Source organism: Phacochoerus africanus, chromosome 1 (assembly GCF_016906955.1).
Source record: "Phacochoerus africanus isolate WHEZ1 chromosome 1, ROS_Pafr_v1, whole genome shotgun sequence".
Taxonomy (NCBI): domain Eukaryota; kingdom Metazoa; phylum Chordata; class Mammalia; order Artiodactyla; family Suidae; genus Phacochoerus; species Phacochoerus africanus.
Window position 1 is genome coordinate 173,747,378 of NC_062544.1, and position 16,772 is coordinate 173,764,149.

The 16,772-nt window shown below is 36.1% G+C and overlaps 1 long non-coding RNA gene across 1 annotated transcript; it reads left to right on the plus strand.

Moving 5' to 3' along the window:
* The first annotated feature begins 9,099 nt into the window (after positions 1 to 9,099).
* LOC125112675 (uncharacterized) lies at positions 9,100 to 14,735 on the plus strand. Its single transcript, XR_007131227.1, has 3 exons — positions 9,100 to 9,200; positions 10,210 to 10,322; positions 14,157 to 14,735. It is a non-coding gene; the product is annotated as an uncharacterized LOC125112675 (long non-coding RNA).
* Positions 14,736 to 16,772: the final 2,037 nt, after the last annotated feature.

Genomic DNA, 16,772 nt, shown 5'->3' on the forward strand with positions numbered 1-16,772 from the left:
AATAACTTCAGTAATTCTAGAAATAAAATTTGCAGGCACCTTCAACCACTGATCATATGCTTATTTATTCTGTAAACACAGAATCATCCTGGTTTTAATTCTGATCAAAAACTTCTTAAGTATTTGGTTAGAGGACAAAGAGTGCTCATGGGATCTCAATCAAGCCTTACTGACCTCATAGATTTTTGTCAGTTTATAGTTTAGAGGGATAATCAAAGGGCTCAGGTCTGAAGCAGCTTTTCTTTCCATAGCTGGATGAGGTCAAACTTCTGATCTTCAGGTCTTACACTGTGTATCATTAGTATAGAAGTTAAAGTAAATTACTCAGGCTCTCATTATGCTAGGAAGTCTGGAGAGCAAGCACAGGGATAAGAGAATTATGAGCAAGGAAGGCTGGGGTGACTCTTCATCTTCACTGAAAGGTCATGTGTATTTGCTTTATAAGCATGGCAGCCAGGAAAAGGCAGTTAGTTAGGAAAAGGCAGAAATTCTTAAACTATGCTTTTTCTCATGGTTTAAAACATTTTATTCTTTTAAATCAAAATCACTTAGATGTTTAATTTTGAGGACAGTAGACTGCAGGTTTTAGGAAGGCCATGAGCATATCTGTTTTGCCCTCCAGATTTCTAGGGCCTGGCACAAAGTAGGTGCTCAGTGATTACTGATGGATGAGTACATGGTGGAAAGGAACTGCATCTTCCCATGAGTGAGGTGTTGGACATGCATTTATTGTTGTGGTTGGCAGCCTCTAGGCTGGTCCCACTGATCCTCTGCCTCCTAGTATTCATGCCCTTTGTAATCTCCTCTTTGAGTGTGGGCTGGATCTAGTTACCAGCAAGTGTGACGGCATGGTGACTTCCGAGATTAGCATACAAAAAGGCGGTCATTCCTGTCTTGCTTGCCCAGCCTGACCCCTCAGAACCCTCATTCTGGAAGCAAGTTAATGTGTTATGAGTAGCTCAATGGAGAGGCCCATGCAGCAAAGAGCTGATGCCTGTAGCCAACAGCCAGAGATGCCTTGCGATCCCCAACAGCCACATGAGTGGGTTTTCAAGCACCAACACTAAGCAGCACCTGGATACCTAGCCTAGTCAACATCTGGATAGCACCCAGTTAAGCTAATCTTGACTCCTGACCTCCACAAAAAAAAGTAAGATAACGAATGTTTGTCATTTTAAACCACTACATTTCTGGGCAATTTCTTATACAGTAATAGAAAGTCAATACAGTTGAATTGATTTATTACATTGAATTCATCATTTGTAAAAAAGACTTCATCTAACTGCTTAACTCCTGAAAGACACTGACAGCTGCAGAATATAATTCTCCTATTCAAACTTATTTTAATGGCTATATAGCTTAAAACCAAATTACTTCACTTAAAGTCACAAATTTCTTCAAATAGTTAAAATAGGGATATTTACTTTGAATTTCTTCACCAAGACGTAGAAACTGCTTGATGGTCTTTTCACTGTTCTGAAAAGACCATTACATTCAGACACAGGTGAGTGATATACTAATTTAGGCATTTCTCATCTTCAGTGAACTGCACCCACACATTGATATAGAGCCCCATGCAGTGCGTACTGTGGTGAAGATCATGCTGAAGGTGGCGAAGCCCCCATGCAGTGTGTCCGTGGTGTCAGACTGCTTGAATTTGAGTCCAGCTTCACTGCTTATTAATTTAATAAATCTGGGCAAGTCATTTATCTGCGTTAGCTTCTTTACCTATAAGGAAAAAGGAATGGGTTCTAAAAATATGTGAAACATAACATGTAAAGAGTTGAGTTCCCATTGTGGCTCAGCAGGTTAGATCCCTGGCCTTGCTCAGTGGGTTATTTATCCAGTGTTGCTGCAAGCTTCAGTGTAGGTTGCACATGGTGCTTGGATCTGGTGTTCATGTGGCTGTGGCATAGGCTGGTAGCTGTAGCTCTGATTCAATCCCTAGCCTGGGAATTTCCATATGCTGCAGGTGCCACCCCCCAAAAAAAAGAGAGAAAGAGAAGAGTAGTCCATCAGGGTGATGAGATCCCTTGCTCTGATGGTGAATGAAAAATCCACAATTTCACTTTTTCATGGAGTTTTCTCAAGGATGTTCCATTTTTCATGGTCTTTTCAATTATTTGATCTTCTGTTTTGATGGCATTAGCGTATTTCTGCATTCACAAAATAAGTGGACAAACTTTTACATCAGTGCTTCTTTACAAGTTTTAAAAGAATTATCAAAATCATGCATGCACACAAAAATAAAGTTGAAATGGCTTAAAGACTCAAACATAAGACATCATAGAACTCCTAGAAGAGAACATAGGCAAAATACACTCTGTCATCAACCATACAAATGTTTTCTTTAGGTCAGTCTCCCAAGGCAATAGAAATATAAATAAATAAGTAAACCAATGGGAACTAATCAAACTTACAATCTTTTTCACAGCAAAAGAAACCATACAAAAAAACAAAAAGACAACTTGTGGAATGGGAGAAAATAGTTGCAACTGATGCAACCCACAAGGGCTTAATCTCTGAAATGTACAAACAACTCATTTGACTCATGAGAAAAAAAACAAAAATGGAAAAATGGGCAGAAGACCTAAATAGACATTTCTCCAAAGAAGACATATGGATGGCCAACAGGCACATGAAAAATGCTCAACACCACTAATTATTAGAAAAATGCAAATCAAAACTACTACGAGGTACCACCTCACACTGGTCAGAATGGCCATCCTTAATAAGACTACAAAAAACAAATGCTGGAGAGCCTGTGGAGAAAAGGGAACCCTCCCACACTCTTGGTGGGAATATAAATTGCTATAACCACTATGGAAAAGAGTATAAAGACTAAATATAGAACAACCAAACGATCCAGCAATCCCACTCCTGGGCATATATTCACACAAAACTTTCATTGACAAAGATATATGTATCCCTACATTCATAGCAGCACTATATTCACAATAGCCAGGACAGGGAAACAACCTAAATGTCCATCGACAGATTAAGAAGATATGGTACATATAAACAATGGAATACAGCTCAGCCATAATAAAGAATGAAATAATGTCATTTGCAGCAACATCGATGGAACCAGAGATTCTCATACTAAGTGAAATAATTCAGAAAGAGAAAGACAAATACCTTATGATATCACTTATGTGTGTAATCTAAAATATGGCACAGATGAACCTATCTACAGACTCGCAGACATGGAGAACAGACTTCTGGTTGCCAAGGTATGGGGTGGGGGAGAGGGGGGTGAGATGGACTGGGAGTTTAGGATAGGAGGATGCAACCTATTACATTTAGAATGGATAAGCAATGAGGTCCTACTGCATAATACAGGGAACTATATCCAATCACTTGTGATCAAACATGATGGAAGATAATATGAGAAAAGGAATGTGTGTGTGTGTGTGTGTGTGTGTGTGTGTGTGTCTGGGTTACTTTTCTGTACAGCTAAAATTGACAGAACATTGTAAATCAACTATAATAATTTTTTTAAATTATGCATGCACTGTCACATAAGGAGCTCTAGCCTTGAGTGGCTACTGAGCATCTGAAATGTGGCCAATCCTAATTCAGGTGTGCTGCAAGGAAAAATTACACCCTGGATTTCACTTAGTACAAAAAAAAAGTTAAATATTTTTAATAGTTTTTAGAATCATAATAGTATTTAAACAAGATCCTCTATAAATTTATACATAATCATGTTTGAGAATCTATTTTCTGGACCAGTGCTGCTCTGAGAAACCAAATGTGAGTTCAATGTGTATTATAATTTTTTCTTACAACCACATAAAAAAAATCAGGTATAATAGATTTTCATAACATTTACTTAATGTAGAATATTCAAATTTTGATTTCTACTTGTATTAATCACCATGTTTCATGTGATCAATAGCTATCAGTGACTACTAGAAATATTCTAATAGATCCAATACTGGATAGCACAGGTCTGAGACATGACGTAAGATAAATATCTTTAACAAATTTTTTGGTAATGTGTTGAAATATTTTGGATAGGTTGGATTAAATAAAATATATTTTAAACTTAATTTTACTTGTTTCTTTTTACTTTTTCTTAAATGTGGTTACTAGGAAATTTACACTTACACACACATCTATGCCTCTCCCTATATTCCACTGAAATCACTATCATCTTGGAGTTTTGTTATGAAAAAGCACTGCCTCCCTCTTCTCCACTGTCTCCATAACCTCCACCCTCTGTGTGCATTTTGACATCCTTCAGGTGATTGATTTGTGTGATCTGGTAATTACGACTTCTCTAAATAACATACTGTTGTTGCTATTTTGATTTTTCAGCCTCGGGTATTATTTCTTGACATCTCATCCAGTCCCACTCTGTCCTCCCTCAGGTCTGAAGGATAATGTCCAATCCCATAGCAGTATTTGCATCATGGGAGAGTCCTACTCACAATTAAGGCAGGTGGAGATCCATGACTGACTGTCTTTTCTATACAACTTATTGTCTCCCTAGGACTAATGTGTGTCCTCTTGCTTTTCCTTTGTTGTTTTTCCTATGTATTTATAAATAATCTAGCCCCAAACCTTTTGCCAGTTTTCTAGATCTCTTCCTAAGATGCTGGATGTGTCTTGTATTCTCTCAGAAGTCCCTCTCAGAGTCATCAAACCTATTCCCACCACACGGGGTGTTCTTTTCATCTGGTGCACAGACAGCTGCCATCTGGGACTCTTTCTTCTGCACCATCCTTGGGATTCCCCTCATCATGTTCCTATGTTAGATCAATTCGTTTCTGTACAAGGCTTCCTCTTTTTTGGCTTATTTCCCCATCTTGGTAGACTATATTTCCCAAAAGTTTTCAAAGGAAAGAAACAGGGTGGGGAGTAAATCTTTGAAACTTCTGTGCCTGAAGTTTGGCTGTGTGTAATTCTATAGAATTTTCTAGCTTTCAAAGTGTTGCCATTGAGAAGTCTTAAGTCATTATAAATCCATATACATTGAGACAATATTTTCTCTCTCTGAAGCTTCTAGGATCTTTATTTTTATCCCCAGCAGTCCCTCATTTTTGTGTACTGTGATATATTGATTTGGCCCTACTTTCAACTAACGATTGTTCCTTCTGCCTAGAACACCATTGTTCTGCTATTCATTTGGCTACCTCCTTCATCTTTCTTTCAGTGACACCTCCTCTGACTACTCTTAAAATTGCACCCAGCTTCCCTCCCTACACTTGTACTCAGGATCCTCCTTACTCTGCTCTGTTTTTTTCATTTATCGCATAATGTCATCAAGCCAATTTTCCTATTTCATTAATTCTTTTGAGTCTGGCCTAATCTGTTGTTTAACCCATCTATTTTACTTCAGTCATTATATTTATTTCTAAAAGTTCCATGATTCGGCAAATACATTTGGTTATTTTTGATAATCTTTCTCCTAACTCATCTTTTTAATTTCCACTTTTGTGCCATTGAGCACAGTAAATATATATTTACTTTATATTTGGTATCTAACGATTTCAGTATTTGAAGCTTTTGTCTGGTTTGGTTGTTTTTTGTGCCTCTTGACTACTAGTTCCTTGTGTGTGTTTATTGGTAATTATAAATTCTTAATTTTTAAAATTTCATGTAGGAATTCTGTGACGACTGGGTTGAGAGAGAATAAACATTTACTTCTGCTAGGATGCTACAGGCACTATATCGCCCATTCCTCTTTAATAAATTCTTTTTGAAATATTTGGAGACCACACAGGTGTGTGATTCTAGCCTAATGTGGGCTGGTTTGTTCTTGCTAAATCCTATCTATATATTTTTTTCTGTTATCTAAAAAACAGAGATTAGACAGTTTTATTTTAGTCTACCAACGCTAAAATATTTTCAGTATAGACATCTTGTTTTTATGCATGTAACACTATCAAAATTCCAACTTTATGTGGGGTGGGTTCAGTTGTTTTATCTTGTTCTGCATGGGAGCCTGAGGCTCCAGGCTACCTGCATGAATCCCATCAGTGTTCTCACGTTATGCTGCATATTCAGTCTTTCATACCTGCTGGGATTCTGCTTCTATTTTTCACCTGGCTACAGGAGATAGCCTGAAATTTTTTTTTAGTTACTAGCCCATCAATTTAAAAATATTCTGTATGATATTTTTAACTGTTTTTAGTTACTAGCCCATCAATTTAAAAATATTCTGTATGATATTTTTAACTATTTTTAAGATTGGCTTGTGTCCCATAATACTGGAAAACACTGGAAAGAGAAATGTAAGGCATTTTTAAAAGCTATGAATATGTACCATGCATTATAATATAAAGCATAATGTATATAATATCCATGCTCTCACCAACCAAGAACTAGAATGTTTTCAATATATTTGAAGCTTCCAGTGTGGCTTCCATGATTACATAGTTCCACCTCCCTAAAAGAGATGTCAGTTGTCTTGAATTCTGTGACAACATTTGTTTTTCTCAATTATTTTACTACTTATGTGAGTATCCCTTAAAAGTAATGTTTACTTTTGCATGTCTTCGAACTTTACGTAAAAATCATACTGGTACAATTTATCCACAATTTGGTTTTCTTTTTTTAATTTCTTGAAGATTATTTGTGTGATTCTATAAAAAGCATTTTAGTTCCTCAAAAATAAACTAACCATTATTCATAAAAATGTCAATGATTAAGCACCATAAAACAAATAATTACCAGAGGGCTTGGGAATTTCTGTGTTTTTGTTTTATTGGAAATGAAAGTTCAGTTAAAAAGCTTAATATTGACTAATCATTCCTCCAATTAGAAAAAAAATATTCATCATGATTACATGGAAAGAAATGCAAATTCTGCTGTAGCAGCTTTATATTGTGTTTGTTATTCTTCTTCCTAAAAACCCAAATGGCAATCACACAATTCCAGATGAGTTAAATAATGTTTAGTTTTAAATTAGTTTTTAAGTTTATAGAACTAAAGAGGAATTGAAGTAATAAAAACACCGTCAAGCTTATTTCTACACACACACACACACACACACACACACAAAAGTGTTTATATTTTAAACAGGCTTACCAGTCTAGCATTTCCTTCTTTCTTTGTTTACTTCTGTTTTGGGGGAAAGGCTGAAAAAATTCCTTAAAGAATTATACATATGAAAAAATCCCCCTTTTTTCCAGTCTATTTTCATATATCCATGAATTAATTTCTGGGGCGATAAGACCCAAGTGCAGAGAGCCCCCCAAAAAAGAGGGAAACACTACTGGGAAAGATGTCATCATTTCACCGGGAGAGAGAGTATAAATTCTCAATGTTCTGGGAAATTTCTATTGCATCTTCCATACACTAGTAAGTTAATAAAATGCAGGCAAAAATGAAACAGAAAGGAAGTGCTCTTATTTTGTTCCATCATAAGCAAATGCCATGCCTTTTCACATATGTAATGACTGAGGTCTAATCTACCCCATCTCAACCTAAGAGAAAGGGGTTTTCATGAAAAACAGAGGCCAGATGTCATAAACTACCATAAGATAGAATCTGCCCTAAACAAAGTACGTACTTAATAAACACTTTTTTGCTGTAAGTACTTTTCAAGAGTCCATTCATATTTCACCTAGAATGGCCTCTTAAATCACCCTAATACAAATTCTGTAACATAAACATTAAAACATGCTTTATTCTTTTCCCTAAATGCCATTTAATAAGGGTTCTATCTTTACAGGTCTTCCTTAGCATAACATATAGCCATAAATATTTCTGGCGTATCTGTCATACTTTCAACAGTTGGAATTTATAACATTTTCCTGTGGATGTTATCATCTTGATAGTCCTTCTAAAACATGAATTATATATATTATCCAGTACTGTTAACATAGCATTTTTTTTTTCTGTTTTCTCTATTTGTTCATGCTTCCAGTTTTCAATCAGATACTGTTTCCTCTGTTTTCTAATTTCTATGCACTGGCTACTTTCAACTAATATATTGTTGGTCACTCTATAAACCTCCAAATATTTATTGAGCACCTACCACATGTTGAACATTGTTTTGAGAGCTCAAGGTACAGGTGGAAGAAAGAATCTATTTTTGTTTCACAGGTGGAAGAAAGAATCTATCTTTGTTTCACTTAGTATTTACTAGTGATTAGGGTTCAGACTCTGCAAAATTACGTTTGTTTTTTGTTTTTTTTCTTTTAGGGTCACACTCGCAGCATATGAAAGTTCCTGGGCTAGGGGTTGAATTGGAGCTACAGCTGCCAGCCTACACCACAGCCACAGCATTGCCAGATCCAAGCCCTGTCTGCAACCTGTACCACAGCTCACGGCAACACCAGATCCCTGACACACTGCGTGAGGGCAGGGATCAAATCCGCTTCCTCATGGACACTAGTTGGATTCATTTCCACTGGGTCACAATGGGAACTCCACAAAGTTACATAATAACATGCAGACAAGTGTCCAGTTGAAGTACCCGTGGGTTCTATCTGGTAGAAATGTAACCTTATATTTCGCAGTTTTATTGCCCTAGAGGATATACCTACCCAGTTTTGTATCTAACAGCAAATCTATTTCAGCATATTTTTTCTTCTGAATGATTTATAAGCATCTATTCCAGAAATCCTCCTTGGAAAAAGCTTTACCATCTTTATTAATTTCTTACTAATGAGTTAAAATTTAATATTAATTTGGGATTAGTAGGAGAGTCTGGATTTTGACTTTCTGAAAATTATAATTTCACCAGAGGATGAAAGAGAAAGCATTTCTGAAAAAGGAAGGTTTGAGCTCAAATCTAAATGATAAGAAGGAGACACTCACATAAACAACTGGACATTGTCCCCTAGGGGGACAGAACAGAAGACCTAAGAGCCTGAAGCAAGAATGAGTATGGAGGGTTGACAGATCAGAGACTGACATGGAGCAGAAGAGTTGGAGGAGATGAGTTCAGAGGACTAGGCAGGGGGTAGTGATGTAGGGCTCTGGAGACTGTGAATGATGACTTCAAGAAATATTTTTAAAATTATATTTTCCAGGAGATCTCAATTCATCTGTGCTTGCTTCCACACCTAAGGCAAATTCTTCAATTCTTAAAAAACAAACAAACAAACAAAAACCTGGAGTTGGGGGAAAAAAATAAGAATTTGCACAAATAAAAGAGAAAAATAGAAAAAATATTTCCAATTAAGAAAATATATTGAATCATGTCCTCTGAGATGATGGTTTCATTTAAATTGAAGACTCAGGTGAGTGAAAATACTCCTCTAGGTCCCCTTGTCTTGCTTGTTTTTCTCAATAAAGAAAAGAAACTCTAGACTCCAAATTATCAGAGAAATTACCAGAGAATTGGAGGAGAAAATAAAAGCCAGGTTCTGTGACTGATTCTGTCCCTGATTTATTGTGTTTTTCAATAGTGTTTCAGCTTTCTCATCTCTACGGTGAGTATGAAATTGCCTGGAGATCTGTGTGGTTCCTTCATGGAAAGCTTTTAAGACAGATAAAATTAGCTGTAAATCATCTTGAATTTCCAAGAGAAAGATCCCAGACTCTGTGGATCAGGGTCTGTCTTTTTCCACCTTGCTTTGCCCATGTTCCCTCACATGGTGGGAGGAATAATAAAGACCAAAAAAAAAAAAAAAAAGGTAACTCTAGTTCCTTTTCCCCTCCTTGTAATCAGTGTTCTGTGCTATTAACATTTCACTTCTTAATTTATAAAAGGTCATAATACTGTGTTTGTTCTATGTGGTTTTCTTTCAGTAATTTGTCCTATTTTGCTAAGAAAGAAGAGCAAAGAACTAACATAAGGTTATGGGTATTTTTATTTATTTTTTCACTTGCCTCCTTATTCTCATTTCTTTATTATTAGGTCCTGACCTTTTGGCTAAGTTTATTTTCAGTTTCTATTTTTTTTCCCCCAGTATTGTGGGAAGGGCTCAACTGTCACCCAGATGGCAGAAAACTACCAGAAAATCCAAACAGGGGAAATCCTATGGTTGAAAAAAAAAAATTTTTTTTTTAAAGGAAAACCTTACCAGAATAAACATGCTCAGGGATAGTCTTGTTGCTAGTAAGAAGAACCACAGAAAAATCTGAGATGGGGCTGGGAAAAATAAGAAAATATAACCATAATTAACTATAAGAATATCAGCTGATGTTACAGATGTGCCAAAGCCCAGCTTCTGGAGGAAATACATATTAGCAATCTATACTAAGGCCTTTAATTTTGTTTTCAAAATTTCCCCTGACAATGTTTAGATATCCACATCTCCCGACACATTTCATGCCAAAACTGGTTTAGGAATTCTGCAGATCAAAGGAGGAAGGGCTGTTGCAGCTGAGAAGAGACACTTCTAAGACATCTTGCAAGGGTAAGGTCAGAACTGCATGCTCTTTTGCATGCTGTCTGAGTAATGACAAGAAGATTCAAATAGACTCTGCAAACAATGGGGCCTGGGGAATTGCATACATCTTGAGAAGTAATTTGACTGGCATATATTTAAGACAATTCATTTGTATTTGAGAAAACCCAAGCAATTTATGTTTCCTGGATGTCAGCTTGAACGGGAGGTTGGAAGAATGGTGATGCTTCATTCTCATTTGAGATAAAAAAAATCATGGATAATCATGTATATACACATTAATTTATGTCACAGAAATATGTCAAGTAAGAAAATAGGATCTCCATATGTCACTATTGATGGTATAAATTGTTACAAACTTCCATGGAGGACAAGTTGGAATTTATATCCAAAAGCTTAAAAATATTCATGAGCTTTGACTTATCAATTTTTCAAGAAAATAGGAAGATAGATGTTCAGGATTATATAATTTATTTATTATGTAGTCATTGTGTTTACTATAATGAAAATCTGGAAAGAGCCTATTAAATCAGAAAGAGAGGAATGATAAATATGTTTCCTACACACTGTAGAATATGTTGCAGCATATACACATGCTAAATAAGATTTATAATTATTGACACAGAAATACATTTTTAAATTTTAAATTATAAAATCAGACTACAAAATTTTCTTGATACAAATATGCTTATAAGGCTCTAACCCCCAAATTAATCCAGGAGCAGTGTCCCCCTTAAAACTCTGGATCCAGAAAGGAATATAATCTTCGTTCATATCTCTCTACTTTAAAATAAAATTTATTTATTTTTGGTTATGCCTGCAGCATGTGGAACTTCCCCGGGCCAGGGACTGTACCCACACTACAATAGCAACCCAAGCTGCTGCAGTGACAACACTGGATCTTTAAACCCACTGCACTACGTGGGAACTCCCTTTCTCTACTTTTAAGGAGATACAAAAACTAGGGTCCCAGCAACTCTTTTTTACATATGGCATCCCAATTTCTCAAGAGTCTCCTTCTCTTTTATTAAGCAGAATTTTCTCACTTATATCACCTATTCTTACACTTTCCCAACCTCCACCACAAAATGCAGCTTCTCACAATATACTCAGGACACTTCCCAACTCCGGGTATCCTAATGCAAGAAGTACTTTTGGTTCTGAATGCTTCCATCAGACCAGTTCTAGCTTCTGTGCTTTGTTCAGTACCTTAAACTCTATTTAGACCAAAAGAGGGATCTGTCTAACCCAATCAGTCCCCAAAAAGACTGATTATGACCTGAGGCTTCATAATCAATTGTGGAACATATTTTTTCTTTCTGGGATCATACCAAAGATTTGTTTGCAGTTATTTAACTGAAGTTTTTAGTGGCCACACTATACCTTCACTAAAATAAATGCTAAGAAATAAAATGGTAGTGTTTAAATATAAACTCTCCAGAAAAATATATGGATGTTTTCCACACATGAAATTTAGGAAAACTAAACATGGACATAAAGACATGAAAGGAACAAAATACTGTCCTTGCTAACATAAGTCCTTAGGTGTCCTGCAGATTGCATGTGCCATCCCAAGAAATATTAAAGCTCACTTCAATGTGTTTTTGTTGTTGTTGTTGTTGTTGTTCTTTTTAGGGCCACACTCGTGGCATGTGGAGGTTCCCAGGCTAGGGGTCTAATTGGAGCTACAGCTGGCCGGCTTTCGCCAGAGCCAAAGCAACCCCAAATCCGAGCTGCACCTGCAACCTACACCACAGCTCAAGGCAATGCCAGATGCTTAACCCACTGAGTGAGGCCAGGGATCGAACCCTCAACCTCTTGGTTCCTAGTTGGATTTGTTTCCACTGCACCACGATGGGAACCCCCCCACTTCAATGCTGATATGTCATTGACTAGCTTTTGTAAATGTAAAGCCCAAATATTACAATGCTTTGTTCCAGTTGAATTCTAATGTGTATGAAAATTAAACTCCGCTACAAATGAAGACTTCATAAAATATTTATGACCAGATCAATCTTTGTTGAGAATAACAAAACATGTGAAGTGCACAAATTAACTAACCCTGGTTAAAGATTGTGTGTGTACCTTTAAATTTATTGAAGGATTTAGGGTTCAAATAAGTGTAGGTTTTCAATAAATTTGATCCAGAGTAGAGCTCGATACTTTTAGTCTTTTGTTCCCATAGGTCGCTATGTTCAAGGTATAATGCATACATTTAACGAATTATGAAAGAAAATTATTGACTGTGACCTGGTTGCAAGCTTTATTTAATTTGGAGTAGAGTTGTGATGTGATCTGCAGGTAAACAAACTCAAGGAATTCCCTGAGTCCTTTATTACAAGCCAGATACTTTTAACTCTCTTCCTTGTAAATAGAGTAGTGTTCTAATACTTCCATTTGAGGGTTATGGTTGAGGTTAAATGATAAGACATAGGCAATGTTTCTAATAGAGTGCTTGATATTTAGTAGATTCTCAGTAAATGTGATACTATGTCATTTAAAAAATATTTTTACCATGGACTTTAGTCATTCCAGCAAATATAATCACCTAAAACACGTGGGAAAGAAAAACTTTTGGATGAGCTTGAGGATTCAAGCCTCAAGTGTAGCAATAAATTGGGCTTTGAGATGATTATTCAGAATTCTGGCAATTTCATGGATTTCTGAAGGCTACAAATCCCAGAATGGAGTGCCTACTGTAGAAGAGGTTATACTTCCCTTCTAGGGCCCCATGCATTATCATATTTTTTTGAGCTATCTTCAAAATTTTTCTATAAATGTAAATCTATTCTAGAATAAACATTAACACAGTACACCCTATAACCCCAAATGAGAATACACACACATACACATGCACATACTTTGGAAGGTGAAAAAATTTAACAGTGAAAATTTGGAAATAAATCAGGTCTGAAGCATTGTGAACATAAGTGAGTGATCCACAAATAATAGTGGATACCATGTTGTCATTAAGGATTTAAAAAATGTGGAATACTCTGATATATGGAAAATCTTTCCTAAATGACGTGAAAAAGCAAAACACATTAACAGCATTTTATCTGGTTATAAAATTTCAGAAGACATCTATATTCACATTAATAATATTTTTTTTCTTTTTATAAAATCTTTCTTTTTACATATACACTTGTGGCATATGGAAGTTCCCAGGTTAGAGATCAAATTGGAACTGCAGCTGAAGGCCTATGCCACAGCCCAGATCTTAAGCCACATCTGCAACTTATGCAGCAGCTTGCATCAACTCTGGATCCTTAACATACTAGGTGAGGCCAGGGATTGAACCTGCATCTTCACAGAGACAATGTCGGGTTCTTAACCCACTGAACCACAGCAGGAACTCCATGTTAAAAATAATTTAATGTGAAAAATGTAACGAGGGAGTAGCACTTTACATTTGTGAATATTTTCTGTAGATATAGCGAATAAAATATTCCTAAAAATTTACCTATTCAGATGGAAGTAATCTCTTCAGACTAGTTATTGTAAATATTGTTGTTTTTCTCAATCTAATTGTTAGAATTTTGAAAGTACTGTCTTTATTCTATAACACTGTCACCAACAATGCTTACTAGCTCCAGGCCCGGAATAAAGTAAGAATTCAGTGAAAGCTCGTTAAATAAAAATTTTAATAGAAACTGTTAAACCTGAAGACCTTTTAGGCTTTTTGCTCAACATCATAAAAATTTAAATTTTAAAAATTAAAAAAATTTAAATTTTGTTGTTATAATATGCAAACTGGTACTCAAAGTTGTTCAGCTTGATCAATGTGGTAGATGTAATTATTACTTAGCAAATATTCACTCATTCTCCCCTTTTCCCTCCCAGTCTTTATAGGTGTCGGATACTCCCCAGCCCTTTAATGTTGGACCTGGACATGTGATGGGCTTTGGTCAGTGAGATGTTTGTAGACATGCTGTGAGGAGAAGAAGCTTAAATGCTGTGTATGCTCACACCATTGGGTTTGACTTTTGCATTTTTTTCTCATTCTATGAGGAGAAAAAAAAAATGTAGCCACTGGTTCCCAGCAATGAAAGACATGTGAAACAGATCTAGCCCAACTCTCTTCTGGAGCCAACTTGGAGCCAGCTGAACCTTCCCTGGATCAAGCGATAATCCATAGATCCATGAGAGGGAAATAAATGATTATTGTCAGGTGACACGGAGTTTTGAGATGACTTGTTATACATCTTTTACGAAAATTACTGATAGATGCAATTGATAGTGCACTGACTTTATAATAATTTGAAGAGAGCTGATGTATTTGTAAAGTATTGAGTCCTCCAGTTCATAACTGTGGCTTGTCTTTCTTTTCACTTAGATCTTCTTTAATTATTCTCAATAATACTTTATGGTTTTCTGAATGATTATCTTAAAAATAATTGATTAGATTTAGTCTTAGATTATTTTTATGTTCTCGTAAATGGCATATTTAAAAAAATTAATAGAATTGTTTTGGCTGGAAGTAAAAATTATACCACCTAGCAATCTTATTAAATTTTTTTTATTGAATCTAATACTTTATTTGTAGATTATTTAGGATTTTCCATATACAATCATGTTGTCTGTAAATAATAATGACTTCATTTTCTCCTTTGAAATCTTCACAACCTTTCATTTTGTTTTCTTACAGTTTTTCATTGACTAGGACCTTTAGCGGAATGTTTAATAGAGGTGGAAATAGTGGTTAGCTTTTATTTATTCATGATCCGGCACAGGCTAGGTGCCCTCAGAAATAGATCTAGAGATAGAGATTGGCATGCAGAAAATGTATTAGGAGTGGTCTTGGGATCTATCCATGTGGATGGAATGGGGTGAAGGTGGATTGGACAGAGAAAGAAGTTGGGCCACAATGTGATTTCAGTGAATGCTTCTACCAACCCATGAGGAGCTGTGAAGCTGAGGTATCTCTCTCAAGTTCTTCCAAGTAGGGGAAGAGGACCAAGCTTTCCATCTCTGTACCATCCAGTAATTGGTTGAGGTCTACTCAGGTAAGGAAGGTAATGTGACTTTAGATGAGATGGCTCTCTTTGGTCAATATAATTTCTAAAGAGGTTAGACAATTAAGAGTTCTCTGTTGGAAGTATTTCCAGAGGCTGAGGTAGTAGGTCCTCCCATTTCGAAGGGCCCTCTAAACAGCATCCATTATAGAAGCTTTCAGTGGGAAAGATTTTAACTTCACAATGTTTGTGCCTTAGTGTTCCCTAAATAATAAACATAACAACAATACTAAAAATAATGGTGATGATAAAAGAAGAAAAAAGAAGAAAATGATAAATAAGAATAACTGGAATTCCTGTAACAGAATGTAACAGATCCTTTACCCATTGTTTCAGAATTTTAGCTGAAGGCCCCAGCTGAGCCTAATGGATGGTAAATCACATATTTTAAAGAGTGACATTTCCATGAGGGCTTGCTAAAAGATATGCCCCTTTGTGTCCATTACTTCAAATAGCCTATGTAAGAGAACGTGAGAAATTCAAAGGGAAAAATTTTTCTGTCGTATTCTTCATTCCCATAAAGCAAAATGAGGGGATTTCTAAAGAGATTTGTTTTTTTTATTATTAATGTTGTTTTGTTTGTGTTTTTTTTTTCCTTTTTTCAAGAGACTGGAATTTTATCCCCCAGCTGGATATTTATTAAACTGCATAGAGGCATTGTTATGCCTTATGTTACCTTGGCTGAAGTTTAGAACATTTGGCGAGGTATACTGACACAGAGACTTATACCTGCATTTGGTTTGGATTATTTTGAAGTCTGAGGTAGATCATGCTGTCCATTAAAGCAGGAGGAGAAAATAAGGCAGTTTTGGTATCAGAAGCATTAATGCAAATTTCCGTAACTCAAGTGAATCCATTGAAAATAGCTACTTACGCTATCTTGATAGGACCCTGTTTGAAGGCTATGGGTTTATGGAGTATGAATGTCTTACCTGAAAGAGTCTGTGGGTTTACCACTAAGATGAGACTGGAGGGCACAGAGCTGAGAGGGATCATGAGAGGTCAGCAGGAAAGATCATAACCCATGTCAGGGAATGGTACCCTGTAGAGGTCCTAGAGGGAATCTATAGACAAACTTCAAATGCTCTCTAGGAATGAGCTGGCATTTAGAATGTGACAGAACTGAGAACAAAGATAGATTATAAGAGCACTAGACAAATCAGACTTGGATCTTTCCCTTTAATTCTCTCTCCACCAACTAACTTCATCTTCTCATTTTTTTTCCAGCCCCATATCCCAGCAGTACCAACAGCCAGGTCAAATAAGAGAGGAAGAATAAAAGATCAACAGACCTTCCCAAGCCACAGATCTGGCTGAGCTGATGGAACTGGGGCTTTAGAGAGCAGGGGTGTCATTGAAGGAGTAGACACTGAATTAGATATAGTATTAAAATTTTGATTTAGTCTTAAATTGAATATTCTAAATGATTACTATACCTATTCAC